The sequence below is a fragment of the Procambarus clarkii genome, chromosome 18 (assembly GCF_040958095.1).
Source record: "Procambarus clarkii isolate CNS0578487 chromosome 18, FALCON_Pclarkii_2.0, whole genome shotgun sequence".
Classification (NCBI taxonomy): domain Eukaryota; kingdom Metazoa; phylum Arthropoda; class Malacostraca; order Decapoda; family Cambaridae; genus Procambarus; species Procambarus clarkii.
Window position 1 is genome coordinate 32,616,871 of NC_091167.1, and position 17,328 is coordinate 32,634,198.

Sequence of the window (17,328 nt, forward strand, 5' to 3'; positions counted from 1 at the left end):
AAATTTAATTGTAAGCACTTTAAATATTTATAAATAAATACATTTCTCTCAACCATTGTTTTTTTTTTTGCTGGCAAAGTCTCGCAATTCTCCTCACACTTTTTTGTTGTTATTTCCTTCTGTACAAGTTGAAGAGTCTCAGTCTCTCTATTTAATGTACAGCCCCGCTCCTGTGCCAGGCGAGTCCGCTACGGGCTCATCATAGCCCGTGCTACTTAAAACTTTTGTTCCGAGTAGCTGAATCTAAAACAACAACATCACACCCGAAACGCCCGAAACGCATTGCGTAATAGTGGCTTTAGGCATTGTATGTACTAGCTCTATCTATATATCAATCCATTAATGTAACATCACTTGTATGTATATACCTTACCTGAATAAACATCTGAATCTGACACTGTATTTAATGTAGGAAAATGTTTAGGTTACCATTGCCGATGAACATTTCTTATTTTCTTTTACGGTTCTGTGTAAGAAAACGAAGACTAGATCAAATTACATGGGTAACAATGCGATTTAAGCTGCACTGTCATTACCTGTTGGATACTGTTTCTAGCAGCCGTAGAGGAAATAGAAAGCCGTTGGCGTGAAGAAAGTCTTATAGTTTTGTGATTAGTTTTTCTAGTGGTTTTGCCTATTTCTATATGGACAATTACTACAGCGATGACTTTGTTCGCCCTGCTATATAGACCATTACGTGACTACAGTAATAACTGTTCTCCTACTATACAGACGGTTACTACACACATTAAACAACACATGTGGATCATGCTGCTGTCACCAGTAAAATATTTGAATCTATGTTTTCTTGTTCCTATAGACAGAGACAAAAACTTTGCCCTTCACGGCTCGAAAACCGTGAACTACCCATTACAGAGGCGATAATTGGTAATTCGTTTTTTCTTAAATAATATTAAAGGCATAATTATAAACGTCTCGACTGTCCACGCCAAGATTCAAGTCAATAATTTTCGCCGTTCCGGGGATTAGCCAATTTTTAGTCTAATGCAGCAGCCTTGACACATGAAGTAGAAGCTTAGCTGTACAGAGGAACAAATGTGTTGGCGGCCCCCATTTGCACACACAAGATTTGGAAGCGACAGGTCATTTGTTTCGGAAATCCTCAATAATCCGAATAATGGCGATTGGGTTAGCGCCTAGCTGACTGGGACTCCGTTAATGTGATCATATTACATGATCAGATAGCCTGATCAGAGAGCCTGTGATCAGATAGCCTAATCAGAGAACCAGTGATCAGATAGCCTGATCACAGGTTCTCTGATTAGGCTATCTGATCAGATAGCCTGATCAGAGACCCTGTGATCAGATAGCCTAATCACAGGCTCAGGCTGCAGTGTTGACTATTTATTGATCCTTTACATGATGTATTTCAAAATTATAATTATATATTATTATCATCATCATCATTATGTTGAGATTTAATCCATGAGCCAGGTACTCTTAACCAATTAGATTGTTCAGCGCCATGGTTTCCCCAGAACACGATCCCCCAATTGCTTTACATCCAGGCCCACAATTACTTACTGGTAGGTGAAAGTATTGGCATATTCATTGTATCAGATCATTTTTCGTGCGGTATTTGGGTTGTAGGCTGGCGACTCACCCCCGACCACTCTCTCTCTCCACCGTTCACGCCTCGTACTTGATTGGAGGAGCTGTTTCACGTCTACCACTTGATTGGAGGAGACGTTTCACGTCTACCACTTGATTGGAGGAGCTGTTTCACGTCTATCACTTGATTGGAGGAGACGTTTCACGTCTACCACTTGATTGGAGGAAACGTACATGATGGTATATACATGGAGGGGCAGCTAGTCATTCAGTCGGGCCTTTAAAATATGGTTGTTCAGTAGACACAAAGATAAGCTCACTCATACCTGGCATATTGACCCTTTGAAGCGTTTTCCTCTCATTCGATCCTCCTGCTCATCTAGCAGTAAATAGGTGCCAGGGAGTTATGCAGCTGTTGTCGGTGTGTGTGTGTGTGTGTATGTGCGTGTATTTACTATTTGTGTCTGCAGAATCGAGTTATTAGCTCTTGATCCCCGCCTTTCTAACCAATCTATTTTTCCTCTATTATATCTACGACATATATTTTACTCTAACACACACACACACACACACACACACACCAAGTTCAGTTAGAACAAGGGAACAGCTTAATAGACGACAGGGCCAACCAGCCACCCAGGGCCCAGCCCGGTGCAGCCTAACCATTCTAAGCAGTATCTCTGTGTTGACCAGACGTGGCCTCCACAACGCGTAGCCAGAGCTGTGTGTACCGTCCACACAGACGACTGTGTACCCGGGAGTACACAGTCGTACACCTAACCAGTTAGATTAATACCAGGGTAAGAAGGAATACCTTCTACTGCGTATGGTGTGAGAGAATTAGGTACACAATACCGCTTGAAATAGTCTCCCAATTCTGTGTGAAATACAGCTTTTAAATGAAGCGTGAACTACAGTTTTCAAATACAGCGTGAACTACAGTCTCCAAATACAGCGTGAACTACAGTCTCCAAATACAGCGTGAACTACAGTCTCCAAATACAGCGTGAACTAGTCTCCAACTTTGCAAGTTATTTCAAGTCCGTTCTGAAACTCTTTAAAGAAACCCTTCGGGGTCTACGCAACATTGTGTGGTGGAAGACTTAATAAGCCTCTCCTAGACGAGAAATTCCAGTGCTTGGCTGCATGGAAAACTGTACCTTGAGGCCTAGTCGACGACCGGGCCGCGGGGACGCTAAGCCCCGAAATCATCTCAGGTAAACTCAAGGAAATGTGACCTTCACCTCTGTCAACATCGCGGAACTTGTTGTTGTTATAGATTCAGCTACTCGGAACAAGTTCCAAGTAGCACGGGCTATGGTGAGCCCGTAACTTACCTGGCACAGGAGCGGGGCAAGTAGCACGGACTATGGTGAGCCCGTAGTGGACTTTTGTCGCGGAACTTTATCTCCCATCTCCAGCCTCAACCATAGGTGTGGTGATTCACTAAGTGAACTGACCTAGAGAGAGAGATCAGTAACTCATGTGTAACGTCTTGTGTACGAAATGGTATGTGTGTAAATACCTTATGGTGAGGAGAGTCACGTATGAGGTGTGAACTGCGTCATTTGTAAACACCGTCAGTGTGTTTAACGTAACTGTAGTCGTCAGTGTAACACCACTCGCTGCTTACGTTAAGTGGGAGTGTTTGTATGCACTTGTATTTTACCCCAAGTGTCATCAGCGCCCGTGAGTGTGTCAAGGTGAGACAACACTGTGCCACCATACCTGACCTCGCGATGACCTGACCTCGCGATGACCTGACCTCGCGATGACCTGACCTCGCGATGACCTGACCTCGCGATGACCTGACCTCGCAATGACCTGACCTCGCGATGACCTGACCTCGCGATGACCTGACCTCGCGATGACCTGACCTCGCAATGACCTTTGGGAAGACACTTCAGCCTTGTCCCAGCATATCGATGTGTTGTGTGAGTATACTCACCTAAGTGTGCCTGCCGGAGTTGAGTTTCAGTTCTTTGGTCCCGCCTCTCATCCCTCAATCAACTGACGTACAACTTCCTAAGCCTATTGTGCTCTATTATATCTACAATGGAAATTGTGAATTGAGTCTGGCTCCGCCAGATTAGTACCTAGTGTAATTCATTTGTTAACCGACTCTGAAATAATTCTTTATAATGTCTCTGTGGCTCATTTGGGTCCTAAGTCTCCCTGTTCGTGCCCCACCCGTGCTAAATAGTTTGTCTTGGTCTTCCCTGTGAGGCAGATAGATTTACATAGGTTTACAATAGGTTTACAACAGTATTTTCGCTCATCGTATGAAGGCCTTAGTCAGCTGTGAAGACCCCGAACGGTTAGACATGGAAACATGAAATACGGCAGGTGTACATACATACATACATACATACATACATACATACATACATACATACATACATACATATATACATACATACATACATACATACAATAAAGACAGTCAGCACGTACACCAAAAGTGCATGACGTGCCACGCACTAAGACACGCACATGTTAGCCACTGACACGCAATTTTACACGCTTGAAGCCCCTATTTTCCACAGTTTATCACGAAGGTGTGTGTGTGTGTGTGTGTGTGTGTGTGTGTGTGTGTGTGTGTGTGTGTGTGTGTATGTGTGAACACCTGGCGCACACGCCTTTGTCTACACCTCATGTGCACATGACTACACCTCCAATGCCTTGTCGTTATGATGCAAAGGATATATTCTTTACAAGATAACTACACCGGACATATATCTATGTCTATACCTGACATATTTATATCTGACTGATCCACATCTAAACCTGACCCTTCCAACGTACACACACACACACACACACACACACACACACACACACACACACACACACACACACACACACACACACACACACACGAGGTTAGGGGCCTCGTAGCCTGGTGGATAGCGCGCAGGATTCGTAATTCTGTGGCGCGGATTCGATTCCCGCACGAGGCAGAAACAAATGGGCAAAGTTTCTTTCACCCTGAATGCCCCTGTTATCTAGCAGTAAATAGGTACCTGGGAGTTAGTCAGCTGTCACGGGCTGCTTCCTGGGGTGTGTGTGTGTGTGTGTGTGTGTGTGTGTGTGGTGTGGAAAAAAAAAAGTAGTTAGTAAACAGTTGATTGACAGTTGAGAGGCGGGCCGAAAGAGCAAAGCTCAACCCCCGTAAAAACACAACTAGTAAACACACACACACACACACATACAAGGATAAGACTAAACTGGAAAAGGTTCAAAGGTTTGCTACCAGACTAGTACCCGAGTTGAGAGGTATGAGCTACGAGGAGACACTACAGGAATTAAACCTCACTTCGCTAGAAGGCAGAAGAATTAGGGGGGAACATGATCACCACATTCCAGATTCTCAAGGGAATTGCTAGGGTAGATAAAGACAGGCTATTTAACACAAAAGGCACACACACTAGCGGACATAGGTGGAAACTGAGTGCCCAAATGATCCACAGAGATATTAGAAAGAACTTTTTTAGTGTCAGAGTGGTTGACAAATGGAATGCATTAGGCAGTGATGTGGTGGAGACTGACTCCATACACAGTTTCAAGTGTAGATATGATAGAGTCCAATAGGCTCAGGAATCTGTACACCTGTTGATTGACGGTTGAAAGGCGGGACCAAAGAGCCAGAGCTCAACCCCTGCAAGCACAATCAGGTGAGTACAATTAGGTGAGTACACACACACACACACACACCGTACCTGGGCGCCGGTGGCTGTGTGGATAACACTCTGTACACGTGATCCTGTAACCCGGGTTCGATTCCCGGCACCGGCGAGAAACGATGGACTCCGTTTCGAAAGAAACTTTCTCGAACTACTTTCCTCCTCCCCCCCCCCCCGCCTCTCCCCCCCCCATTTTGGTCCCCCCTTCGTCCTCCCATGAAGTGTGTCAGGGGGACGAAGTGTGAAGTGTGAAATGGGACAAAGAGCACATTCCTGTCCAAGGTATTGATTCGTTGGTGGGAATGGAGAGAGAGAGAAGGGGAGCGGCATGCACGCTACAAGGTTGACTTGCTCCAGGGTAATTGTACAGGTTTGGGAGGGACCTGAGGGAGAGAGAGAGAGGGAGGGAGGGACCTGTGGGAGAAAGAGGGAGAGGGAGGAGGTTGGCAAGAACACGGGGAAGGGACCTGGGTGGAATCGGGGGGAGGGGAGATATTTAACAAATTATTCCAGCCAAAGAAATAGCCTAAGCTACTCTATCCTCTTGTGATGTATTTTATTGTCTCAATAAACGTACTTGAACTCCAGTCAAAGTACCGAACCCACGACGTTCCCACTGTGGCGACGGTCTGGGAGAAAGGGACGATAGATCACTTGAAATATCGTCCAATTAACGTAACGTCTATTGTGGAAGAATTTTTCGAATCGACACAAAGTAACGGCCATTCGTATACCTCTTTTAACGGCATGGATTATTGAAGGATTCACAAAATGGCTCTATTAGACCCGTTCATGTCTGACAAACTTGTTCACGCTCTTTTTTCCGTCATGTTTGATGCAGTTGACATGGAAAGGATTGCAACACTGTGTACCTTGACTTCAGCAAAGCCTGTGATACTGTTCCTTATTTAAGACTGATTAGAATGGTAGAGGCTCGCGGTATTGGGATGGTATCCTAAGTTAGAAAAGAAAACGCACCGTTTTCTGTTCCAACTTAGGCTACCATCCCAATACATACCATACCATATATACCATATATGGTATATATGGATACTATATATATATATATATATATATATATATATATATATATATATATATATATATATATATATATATATATATATATATATATTTGAGTGAGGTGGGAAGGATGATGTGGCATTAACACAAGACAGAACACTAGAGGATATTAATAGGGTATTAAAAGTATCAACACAAGACAGAACAGAAACAATGGGTATTGAATAGAAGTGTTTGTAGAAAGCCTATTGGTCCATATTTCTTGATGCTTCTATATTGGAGCGGAGTCTTGAGGTGGGTAGAATATAGTTGTGCAATAATTGGCTGTTGATTGCTGGTGTTGACTTCTTGATGTGTAGTGCCTCGCAATGCACTACATTGCATTGCATTTGCGAGGCACTACACATCAAGAAGTCAACACCAGCAATCAACAGCCAATTATTGCACAACTATATTCTACCCACCTCAAGACTCCGCTCCAATATAGAAGCATCAAGAAATATGGACCAATAGGCTTTCTACAAACACTTCTATTCAATACCCATTGTTTCTGTTCTGTCTTGTGTTGATACTTTTAATACCCTATTAATATCCTCTAGTGTTCTGTCTTGTGTTAATGCCACATCATCCTTCCCACCTCACTCAAATGTAATGCCACATCACCCTTCCCACCTCACTCAAATATATTGTGACGGTAACGCGTTGGTGTTCGGCTGTTTAAGGCTAGGGGTATGGCCTCGTCACATAGTTATAAAAAAAAATAGAAAAAACTGGAACTTCGTCTGTGGTAAGGTAAGGAGAAGACACACAAAACACAAGTAAACTTTAACAATGAAATTTTAATTACGTTAAATAAATCAAAACATGAAAATAATGCACAAACAAATTCTTATAATAAAATCAATGAATCAAAATAATAAGAATACTTAAATGACACAATGAAAAGTTACGTTAAGTCAAAATAACAAGAAGTGCAACAAAAGTTTAGTGGGAGGTGCTGGAATATTGGCTTAAAGCCACCACCTCTCTCAGTACACGCTAACGTCTAGCTGGGAGGAGTGCTGGCTACGAAAGCACGGAACATTCTGAGGACTGATGTTGGGGCGACCCCAGACATCAGGTAGTATTGGGGGCGAGTGCAGGTGCAGCCAGACCGGCGACCAATCAGCGGAGCCGTAGCGATCAACGGGTAGTTTGGTGGTTGGAGTTCGAACAGGTGGCTGGTTGCATACGTTTCTGCTCACCCTGGCAAGCCTTGCTGGTGCTGGTGTTGTTGGACATTTCTTCCATAGTCTTTTTATATAATTGTGAAGACGTAATTTTGGAGGGAAGAGCAGGCTCAATCTCTTGAAGGAGATTATCGTCACAACTCTCCCCCGAAGCCTGCGGTTCTGGAAGAAGTACGTCGTTATGTGGTGGAGTAATGGATGGAGTCGCTTCTACTTCATAAACTCTGGAGAGATCATGGGCTAAGATGTTGTCAGACTCTTGGTATAGCGTGTCTCCAGGTTGAATTTCTGCAGGTAGCAAGCCCATAGTAGAAGACGTTGAGATGAGAAGTGGGCGTGCTGCAGGAGGTGTAGGGTGGTGTGGTCCGTATTGATGGTGGACCGAGCACTTTTCAGGTGTGGAGTGAAGTGCTGAAGCTTCAGGATGAGGAAGAGAAGCTCCTTGCCAATTGTTCCGTAGATCCTTGTAGCAGTAGTCGCTGACAGGTGTATTCTTCTCGCCTCGTTGTTGCATCACGACACCACCAACGTCGGTACCCCTAGCGTCAACATGGAGGATGAAGGGTTTATCTGACGAGGTGAGAGTGGAATTAGAAGAGGGCATAGGAGCACGATTATTATCCTGAAAGCATTTGGGAAGATCATTAAGGATTTTGGAATTAGAAAGCGCCGACTCCTTGTCAGTGCTTTCGGGAGGAGAAGCTGGGAAGGTCTCACTGTGGATGTAGGGTTCTGTGAATGTGGAATAGTTAGTCAAGACAGTGGGAGGAGTACCATTATATTGCTTCAGGAGGTTGACGTGGCACAGCTGGGTCTTCCGCCGCCTATCAGGAGTCTCTATCACATAATTATTATTATTCCTGCACTCTTTGACGCAGTAGGGTCCTGAAAATCTGTTTTGTAAAGGTGAACCTGGGATAGGGAAATAAGCAAGGACGAAGTCTCCCGGCTTGAATTTTCTTACTTTGCTGGTCTGGTCGTAATGAGTCTTCATTCTCACCTGGGCTTTCAATAGATTATCATGGGCAAAGCGGTGGACTCTCTCTAGAATGTGCTGAAGGTTTTGAAGAAACTGGGGCACATTCTGATGCTCACTGAAGGTGGCATCTCTGAGAGAGTCTTTGAAAGCCTTAAGGGGAGTACGGCACTTACGGCCGTAGAGCATCTCATAAGGAGATACTCCTAGGGACTCATTGGGGAGACTTCTGAAAATACACATTATTAGGTCAATCTGCTTATCCCAATCCTTTGAGGTTTCACTACAAAACTTTTTCAAGAGTGCTTTGATGGTCTGATGACTACGTTCAAGAGAACCCTGTGAAGCAGGATGATAGGGGCTGGACAATACCTGTTTGATGTTGAACTCCTCCAGTGTCCTTTTGAAGAGATCACTGGTGAAGTTGGTGCCACAGTCACTTTGAATCTCCCTGGGAAATCCGTATTGAGTGAAGATCTTCAATAGATGTTTGATAACCGTAGCAGCCGTGATGTTCTTCACTGGAACTGCTATGGGAAATCTGGTGGTAGGACACAGGATGGTTAGGATGTAGGCGTTACCTGAACTGGTCCGAGGTAAAGGACCGACACAGTCTATTATGAGTCTGTGGAAAGGTTCCGCAGGCACCTGTATGGGAATCAGTGGTGCTCTGGGAATGGAGACGTTCGGTTTGCCTGCCATCTGACATGTATGACACTGTTTTACGTACTGTTTGACGTTATTTACCATACCTGGCCAGTAGTAGTCTTGGCGAATCCCATGGTAAGTCTTGTTGAAGCCGTAGTGGGAGAATGCTCCGTGGGCCAGGTGTAGAATAGTGGGCCGCAGGCTGGTGGGAATCACAAGTTGTTCGGTGTTGGCCCAATCGTCCTCCTCCTTCAGTTTACTGGGTCTATATCTGCGGTAGAGCAAGTCGTTCTCTAGGAAGAACCCAGGAATACTGTCGGGTTGAGTCTCAGCCTGGAAAAACAATGGTGTTAAAGTAAGATCTTCCCTCTGCAACTTACGGAACTCCAACTTGGTCAGATGCGGGGGTAGTTTCTGAGGGTCTTGAGGGACAGCGGTAGCAGTAGAGTCAGCTGGCTGTGGACGTGCGGCTTGTGCACGGGTGGTCACGAGAACCGGAGGAGAAACTTCATCACTCTCTTGAACCTCTGCTGGAACATACTCAAGAATAGGGTTACTTGGCACAGAGTTACACACCTGGGGTTTGTCCATGACGATCAGGTTGGTCGGTTGCAGGTCTTCTGCCAAGTCGTTGCCTAGGAGAAGTTGCACTCCAGGCATGGGAAAAGGCTTTTCCCTGACGGCGACTTGGACTTCCCCGTTCACGTAGGGACAATCCAGATGGACTCTGGCGAGAGGGTATGGAGTGGTAGCAGTGAGGTCAGTGATGAAGACTGTTTCCCCGGTGTAGACTATGTTGGGCACAGCCGACTTCAAGATGATCGATTGTAGAGCCGCTGTGTCCCTCAAGATCTTCAATTTGAAACGTCCCTCCGGATTTGAACCGTTGGCAGAGACAGTTCCAGTATACAGGTGGTTACTGAAAAGAGAAAGATCATTAACATCAACACCAACATTCATCACAGGCTTACCGGACTTAGGAGGAGTTGGTTTGGGTCGTTGTTGGTCAGTGGTTCCCTTGTATTGAGACTTACCACACTTGTCTATGGTATGTCCATAGAGTCTACAATATTTGCAGTACAGTTGTGAACCAGCTTGATCGGGGCTCACCTTCTCGTAACTGTACCACGACTTCTTACTGGAGGATGGTTCAGGTGTCAGCCGGTGGATGAGGCTGTAAGTGTCAGCCGACTTAGCACACTTCAGGTAGTCGGTTTCTTCTTTATCTGCTAAGTAGAGGCGGACAGGAGGCGGCACACGTCTCAAGAATTCTTCAACAAGCATCAGGTTGACGAGTTCTGTAAAAGTAGAGACATGTGCTGCTTCCAGCCATTTCATGAAATACCTCCGTTTCGTGTTAGCAAACTCGAGGAAGGTAGTGGTACTTGCCTTCAGGTGGTCACGGAATTTCCTTCTATAACTTTCAGTAGAGAGGAGGTAGGCGTCCAACACTGCTTGTTTCAGAGTGTAGTAGTCATTCTCAGACGCCAAAGTACTGAGTGTAACTGCAGCTCTACCTGTAAGATGGACTCTGAGAAGTGTGGCCCATTGGTTGACAGGCCAACTGAGTTGATTAGCAAGGGTTTCAAAGGTGGTGAAAAAAACATCAACTTCTGCTTCTACAAAGGATGGCATTAACTTACTTGCATGTGATATATTAAAACTGACGGGAAGATTGGCAGTAGCTTGCTGGCGTTGAGTGAAGTGGGAAGTTTCCAAGGCGATTTCACGTTGACGACACTCTAGAGCTAGAGTTGCTTGTTGCTTGTCATGTTCGCGTTGTATTTCCAACTCGCGTTGTTTTGTTTCAAGCTGTACTCTCTCACGTTCATGGAGCAAGGCGACCTCACGTTCGTGGAGGGCGAGTCCACGTTCGTGTTCTTCTCTCCTCAAGGCAGCCTCGCGTTCTTGTTCTTCTCTTCGTATGGCAGCTGTTCGTTCTTCAATCTTTGCCAGTTCTAGTTTGAGTTTCAGCGTTGCCAAGTCAGGTTTATCTGCAATATAGTAAGTTTCATGAGTTTCAGAGTCTATCTTACCTTGCTCTAAATAGTAATCCAGCAACAGGTTGTGTAGGTCATTTTTGTTGGCTTGGTAGGGAACTTCTAGTTGATACTCATGTGCAAGAGTTTGTAATTCAGTCCTCTTGGCACGACTTAAAGTCCCTATTTCACCTGCTGGATTTGCACGGAAAGTTTGGAGACGAAACATGGTGAAATTAGCAAATAAAGGTACACGAATGTTCAATAATGAAATGTCAGAAACAGGACAACGTGGCAACTGGTACCTATCCTGTGTGATCTTTAACAATTAACGTTAAGTGAAAGATATTAAATTAAATCAAGGGCGCAGGAAATCTTGTACCCGGTACTCATGTAAGAGAATAAGGGCAAGAAAATCCTACTAACAAATGAAACAAAGTTTCGAAAACAAATGAAACAGTTAAATGCTTCAAAAGTAAAATTGGTAGTCCAAGGATGTAGGCATACCTTGCCAAGTCTCTAAAGGACATAAAGCAAGTTTTTCCCACTGAATTTAATATGATACTTACAGAATTAGCGAACTTTTGTGCTCTGAAAAAATAAGCTAATTCCCTACCGTTGTATGTATCATCATCTCTGACTGACGTGTAGGGGTGCGAGGTGTCAACTGGTGACGAGAACTGCTGCTGAGGTCCCAATTCAGCAACTAAAGTTCGAGCTAGAGGAACTATGGCCCTCTTTGTCCTCCTACAGTCAGATTGCAGAAGATTGGGTACTCTTGACCCGGGGCAGACCACAGTACCAGGGTACCAATATGATGATCTGTCAGAATGAGAAATATTCAAGGGACATAGATGGTAAACACGAGTAATAACAAGGAGGGAGAGATGACCAATTAAGAGTATGACTGCGGCCTACAGTCACCACGTAATCCAAAGTTGTCTCACCTTCACTATATGTTACTCTCGTAATGCACAATACACCGCACCTTATAAAAAATGAAATTGAATGAAAAATAGTAAAGCTACGTTAACAAAGTTAAATACGCTTACCATAAATTACCACTTGGCACCAGTACCTGAGTGAAGCTCCCGGACAGGCCCCCATATAACTTGTGACGGTAACGCGTTGGTGTTCGGCTGTTTAAGGCTAGGGGTATGGCCTCGTCACATAGTTATAAAAAAAAATAGAAAAAACTGGAACTTCGTCTGTGGTAAGGTAAGGAGAAGACACACAAAACACAAGTAAACTTTAACAATGAAATTTTAATTACGTTAAATAAATCAAAACATGAAAATAATGCACAAACAAATTCTTATAATAAAATCAATGAATCAAAATAATAAGAATACTTAAATGACACAATGAAAAGTTACGTTAAGTCAAAATAACAAGAAGTGCAACAAAAGTTTAGTGGGAGGTGCTGGAATATTGGCTTAAAGCCACCACCTCTCTCAGTACACGCTAACGTCTAGCTGGGAGGAGTGCTGGCTACGAAAGCACGGAACATTCTGAGGACTGATGTTGGGGCGACCCCAGACATCAGGTAGTATTGGGGGCGAGTGCAGGTGCAGCCAGACCGGCGACCAATCAGCGGAGCCGTAGCGATCAACGGGTAGTTTGGTGGTTGGAGTTCGAACAGGTGGCTGGTTGCATACGTTTCTGCTCACCCTGGCAAGCCTTGCTGGTGCTGGTGTTGTTGGACATTTCTTCCATAGTCTTTTTATATAATTGTGAAGACGTAATTTTGGAGGGAAGAGCAGGCTCAATCTCTTGAAGGAGATTATCGTCACAATATATATATATATATATATATATATTTCCGTCACAACTTATTACATTACTCAACTGACTCCTGGGGAGGGGTAGTGGGAGGGGAAGTAATAAGGGGGGAGGAGTGTGACTGGTAGCTGCAATTATACTGGGGATCTTAGGCTAATGTATGCGCACTTGCGCGCACGCGTATACCTAATGTACGCACCCACAGATCAGGTATTTAAACACTTACCTGGAATAGTTGACACGTGCTAGTGACTGAGGACACGTGACTCTGACAGATTTGACACCTGTCAGTGACAACCGGCACAGACATGAGTGACAGATAGCCTGTGATGACGGCACATGGTGAACAAAGAACAGCAAGAGAACACTGGTTTAGAGTCTGGCCAATTATACTACCAGCAGCTGGGTGCGGCCTTGACCAACCTAGGACAAGAAAGATCTCGTGACTGTGATCACGCGATGTTGATCACCCGCTGCTGCTAGTGAGGCCGAGGAGACTCGGCCCTCACTCGGCCGTGTCCACGGAGACTTGGCCCTCACTCGGCCGTGTCCACTGAGACTTGGGCTTCACTCGGCCGTGTCCACGGAGACTCGTCCCCCACTCGGCCCTGTTCACCTAGACTCGCGTGGATTGCAGGAGACGTGTAGAGATAAATGGACGATAAAGGTGGCTTTGGGTGGATACGGATGGCTTCGACTGGACTCGGGTGCCCTAGGGTGAACTGAAGCACATATGTTAGCTTTATGTAGGACCGAGTAAATTGAGATAGTAGACTCCAGTAGGTTCTGATAAACTCGGATGGACTCATGAGGTAGACTCAGAAAGCTTCGGGGTGTTCTCCGACAGGAAGAACTCAGGTGGACTCAGGAAGCCGGCTCGATTCAGACACTCTCAGGTATATTCATATATTCTGAGGTTGAATCAGCTTGATTCTGGGTGGCTTCATTAGACTCGGGTGAATTCAGATTGATTTGCTGGAATCAAACAAAATGTTGAAAATAGTTTAAACTTAATTCATGTAGGCACAGTTGGGCAGAAATCGGAGAGCTCAGAAATATCTAAGTTATACCTGCTCATTCTCAGAGAACCACAGACAAGGGCAGACTTAGGTAAAATGTACTTAAACCTACGTAGACGCAGATTCAGGGGGAACTTTGTGGTTGTAATAAAATAACTATACTAATTGTCCCACCGTGAAAATATATCACAAAAGTGTACATGTAAGCACTGCTGAGCACCGATCTACTGCACTCCAAGTGGCAAGGCTCATGATTATTTTTGTATTTATTTATTTTACATTCCGGTGTGTCCCCGTCACCCTCCGGCCCACCCCCGCGCCTATCACTGTCACACTAAGATACACGATAATCGATGACACACGTACATACCTGTGGGGAGAAGTTTCACAAGTTTACCTGGCCACGTGTTTAGTGACAATCTACACACGTTTACCTGGCCAGGTTTCTAGTGACAAGCTACACACGTTTACCTGGCCAGGTGTCTAGTGACAATCTACACACGTTTACCTGGCCAGGTGTCTAGTGACAATCTACACAAGTTTACCTGGCCAGGTGTCTAGTGACAATCTACACACGTTTACCTGGCCAGGTGTCTAGTGACAAGCTACACACGTTTACCTGGCCAGGTGTCTAGTGACAATCTACACAAGTTTACCTGGCCAGGTGTCTAGTGACAAGCTACACAAGTTTACCTGGCCAGGTGTCTAGTGACAAGCTTCACAAGTTTACCTGGCCAGGTGTCTAGTGACAAGCTTCACAAGTTTACCTGGCCTGGTGTCTAGTGACAAGCTTCACAAGTTTACCTGGCCAGGTGTCTAGTGACAAGCTTCACAAGTTTACCTGGTCAGGTGTCTAGTGACAAGCTTCAAAAGTTTACCTGGCCAGGTGTCTAGTGAAAAGCTTCACAAGTTTACCTGGCCAGGTGTCTAGTGACAAGCTTCACAAGTTTACCTGGCCTGGTGTCTAGTGACAAGCTTCACAAGTTTACCTGGCCAGGTGTCTAGTGACAAGCTTCACAAGTTTACCTGGCCTGGTGTCTAGTGACAAGCTTCACAAGTTTACCTGGCCAGGTGTCTAGTGACAAGCTTCACAAGTTTACCTGGCCAGGTGTCTAGTGACAAGCTACACAAGTTTACCTGGCCAGGTGTCTAGTGACAAGCTACACAAGTTTACCTGGCCAGGTGTCTAGTGACAAGCTTCACAAGTTTACCTGGCCAGGTGTCTAGTGACAAGCTTCACAAGTTTACCTGGCCAGGTGTCTAGTGACAAGCTTCACAAGTTTACCTGGCCTGGTGTCTAGTGACAAGCTTCACAAGTTTACCTGGCCAGGTGTCTAGTGACAAGCTTCACAAGTTTACCTGGCCAGGTGTCTAGTGACAAGCTTCACAAGTTTACCTGGCCAGGTGTCTAGTGACAAGCTTCACAAGTTTACCTGGCCAGGTGTCTAGTGACAAGCTACACAAGTTTACCTGACCAGGTGTCTAGTGACAAGCTTCACAAGTTTACCTGGCCAGGTGTCTAGTGGCAAGCTTCACAAGTTTACCTGGCCAGGTGTCTAGTGACAAGCTTCACAAGTTTACCTGGCCAGGTGTCTAGTGACAAGCTTCACAAGTTTACCTGGCCTGGTGTCTAGTGACAAGCTTCACAAGTTTACCTGGCCAGGTGTCTAGTGACAAGCTTCACAAGTTTACCTGGCCAGGTGTCTAGTGACAAGCTTCACAAGTTTACCTGGCCTGGTGTCTAGTGACAAGCTTCACAAGTTTACCTGGCCAGGTGTCTAGTGACAAGCTTCACAAGTTTACCTGGCCTGGTGTCTAGTGACAAGCTTCACAAGTTTACCTGGCCAGGTGTCTAGTGACAAGCTTCACAAGTTTACCTGGCCAGGTGTCTAGTGACAAGCTACACAAGTTTACCTGGCCAGGTGTCTAGTGACAAGCTACACAAGTTTACCTGGCCAGGTGTCTAGTGACAATCTTCACAAGTTTACCTGGCCAGGTGTCTAGTGACAAGCTTCACAAGTTTACCTGGCCTGGTGTCTAGTGACAAGCTTCACAAGTTTACCTGGCCAGGTGTCTAGTGACAAGCTTCACAAGTTTACCTGGCCTGGTGTCTAGTGACAAGCTTCACAAGTTTACCTGGCCAGGTGTCTAGTGACAAGCTTCACAAGTTTACCTGGCCTGGTGTCTAGTGACAAGCTTCACAAGTTTACCTGGCCTGGTGCTAGTGACAAGCTACATAAGTTTACCTGGCCTGGTGTCTAGTGACAAGCTTCACAAGTTTACCTGGCCAGGTGTCTAGTGACAAGCTTCACAAGTTTACCTGGCCAGGTGTCTAGTGACAAGCTTCACAAGTTTACCTGGCCAGGTGTCTAGTGACAAGCTACACAAGTTTACCTGGCCTGGTGTCTAGTGACAAGCTTCACAAGTTTACCTGGCCAGGTGTCTAGTGACAAGCTACACAAGTTTACCTGGCCAGGTGTCTAGTGACAATCTACACAAGTTTACCTGGCCAGGTGTCTAGTGACAAGCTACACAAGTTTACCTGGCCAGGTGTCTAGTGACAAGCTTCACAAGTTTACCTGGCCAGGTGTCTAGTGACAAGCTACACAAGTTTACCTGGCCAGGTGTCTAGTGACAAGCTACACAAGTTTACCTGGCCAGGTGTCTAGTGACAAGCTACACAAGTTTACCTGGCCAGGTGTCTAGTGACAAGCTACACAAGTTTACCTGGCCACAAGCTACACAAGTTTACCTGGCCAGGTGTCTAGTGACAATCTTCACAAGTTTACCTGGCCAGGTGTCTAGTGACAAGCTTCACAAGTTTACCTGGCCTGGTGTCTAGTGACAAGCTTCACAAGTTTACCTGGCCAGGTGTCTAGTGACAAGCTTCACAAGTTTACCTGGCCTGGTGTCTAGTGACAAGCTTCACAAGTTTACCTGGCCATGTGTCTAGTGACAAGCTTCACAAGTTTACCTGGCCTGGTGTCTAGTGACAAGCTACACAAGTTTACCTGGCCTGGTGTCTAGTGACAAGCTTCACAAGTTTACCTGGCCAGGTGTCTAGTGACAAGCTTCACAAGTTTACCTGGCCAGGTGTCTAGTGACAAGCTTCACAAGTTTACCTGGCCAGGTGTCTAGTGACAAGCTACACAAGTTTACCTGGCCTGGTGTCTAGTGACAAGCTTCACAAGTTTACCTGGTCAGGTGTCTAGTGACAAGCTACACAAGTTTACCTGGCCAGGTGTCTAGTGACAATCTACACAAGTTTACCTGGCCAGGTGTCTAGTGACAAGCTACACAAGTTTACCTGGCCAGGTGTCTAGTGACAAGCTTCACAAGTTTACCTGGCCAGGTGTCTAGTGACAAGCTACACAAGTTTACCTGGCCAGGTGTCTAGTGACAAGCTACACAAGTTTA

At 45.3% G+C, this 17,328-nt stretch overlaps 1 protein-coding gene across 1 annotated transcript in view; it reads left to right on the forward strand.

The window, feature by feature from the left end:
* Window positions 1–17,328, forward strand: part of LOC123754399 (serine/threonine-protein kinase Nek7) — a 45,414-nt gene that overhangs the window by 4,961 nt on the left and 23,125 nt on the right. The gene's annotated exons all lie outside the window — the stretch shown is intronic.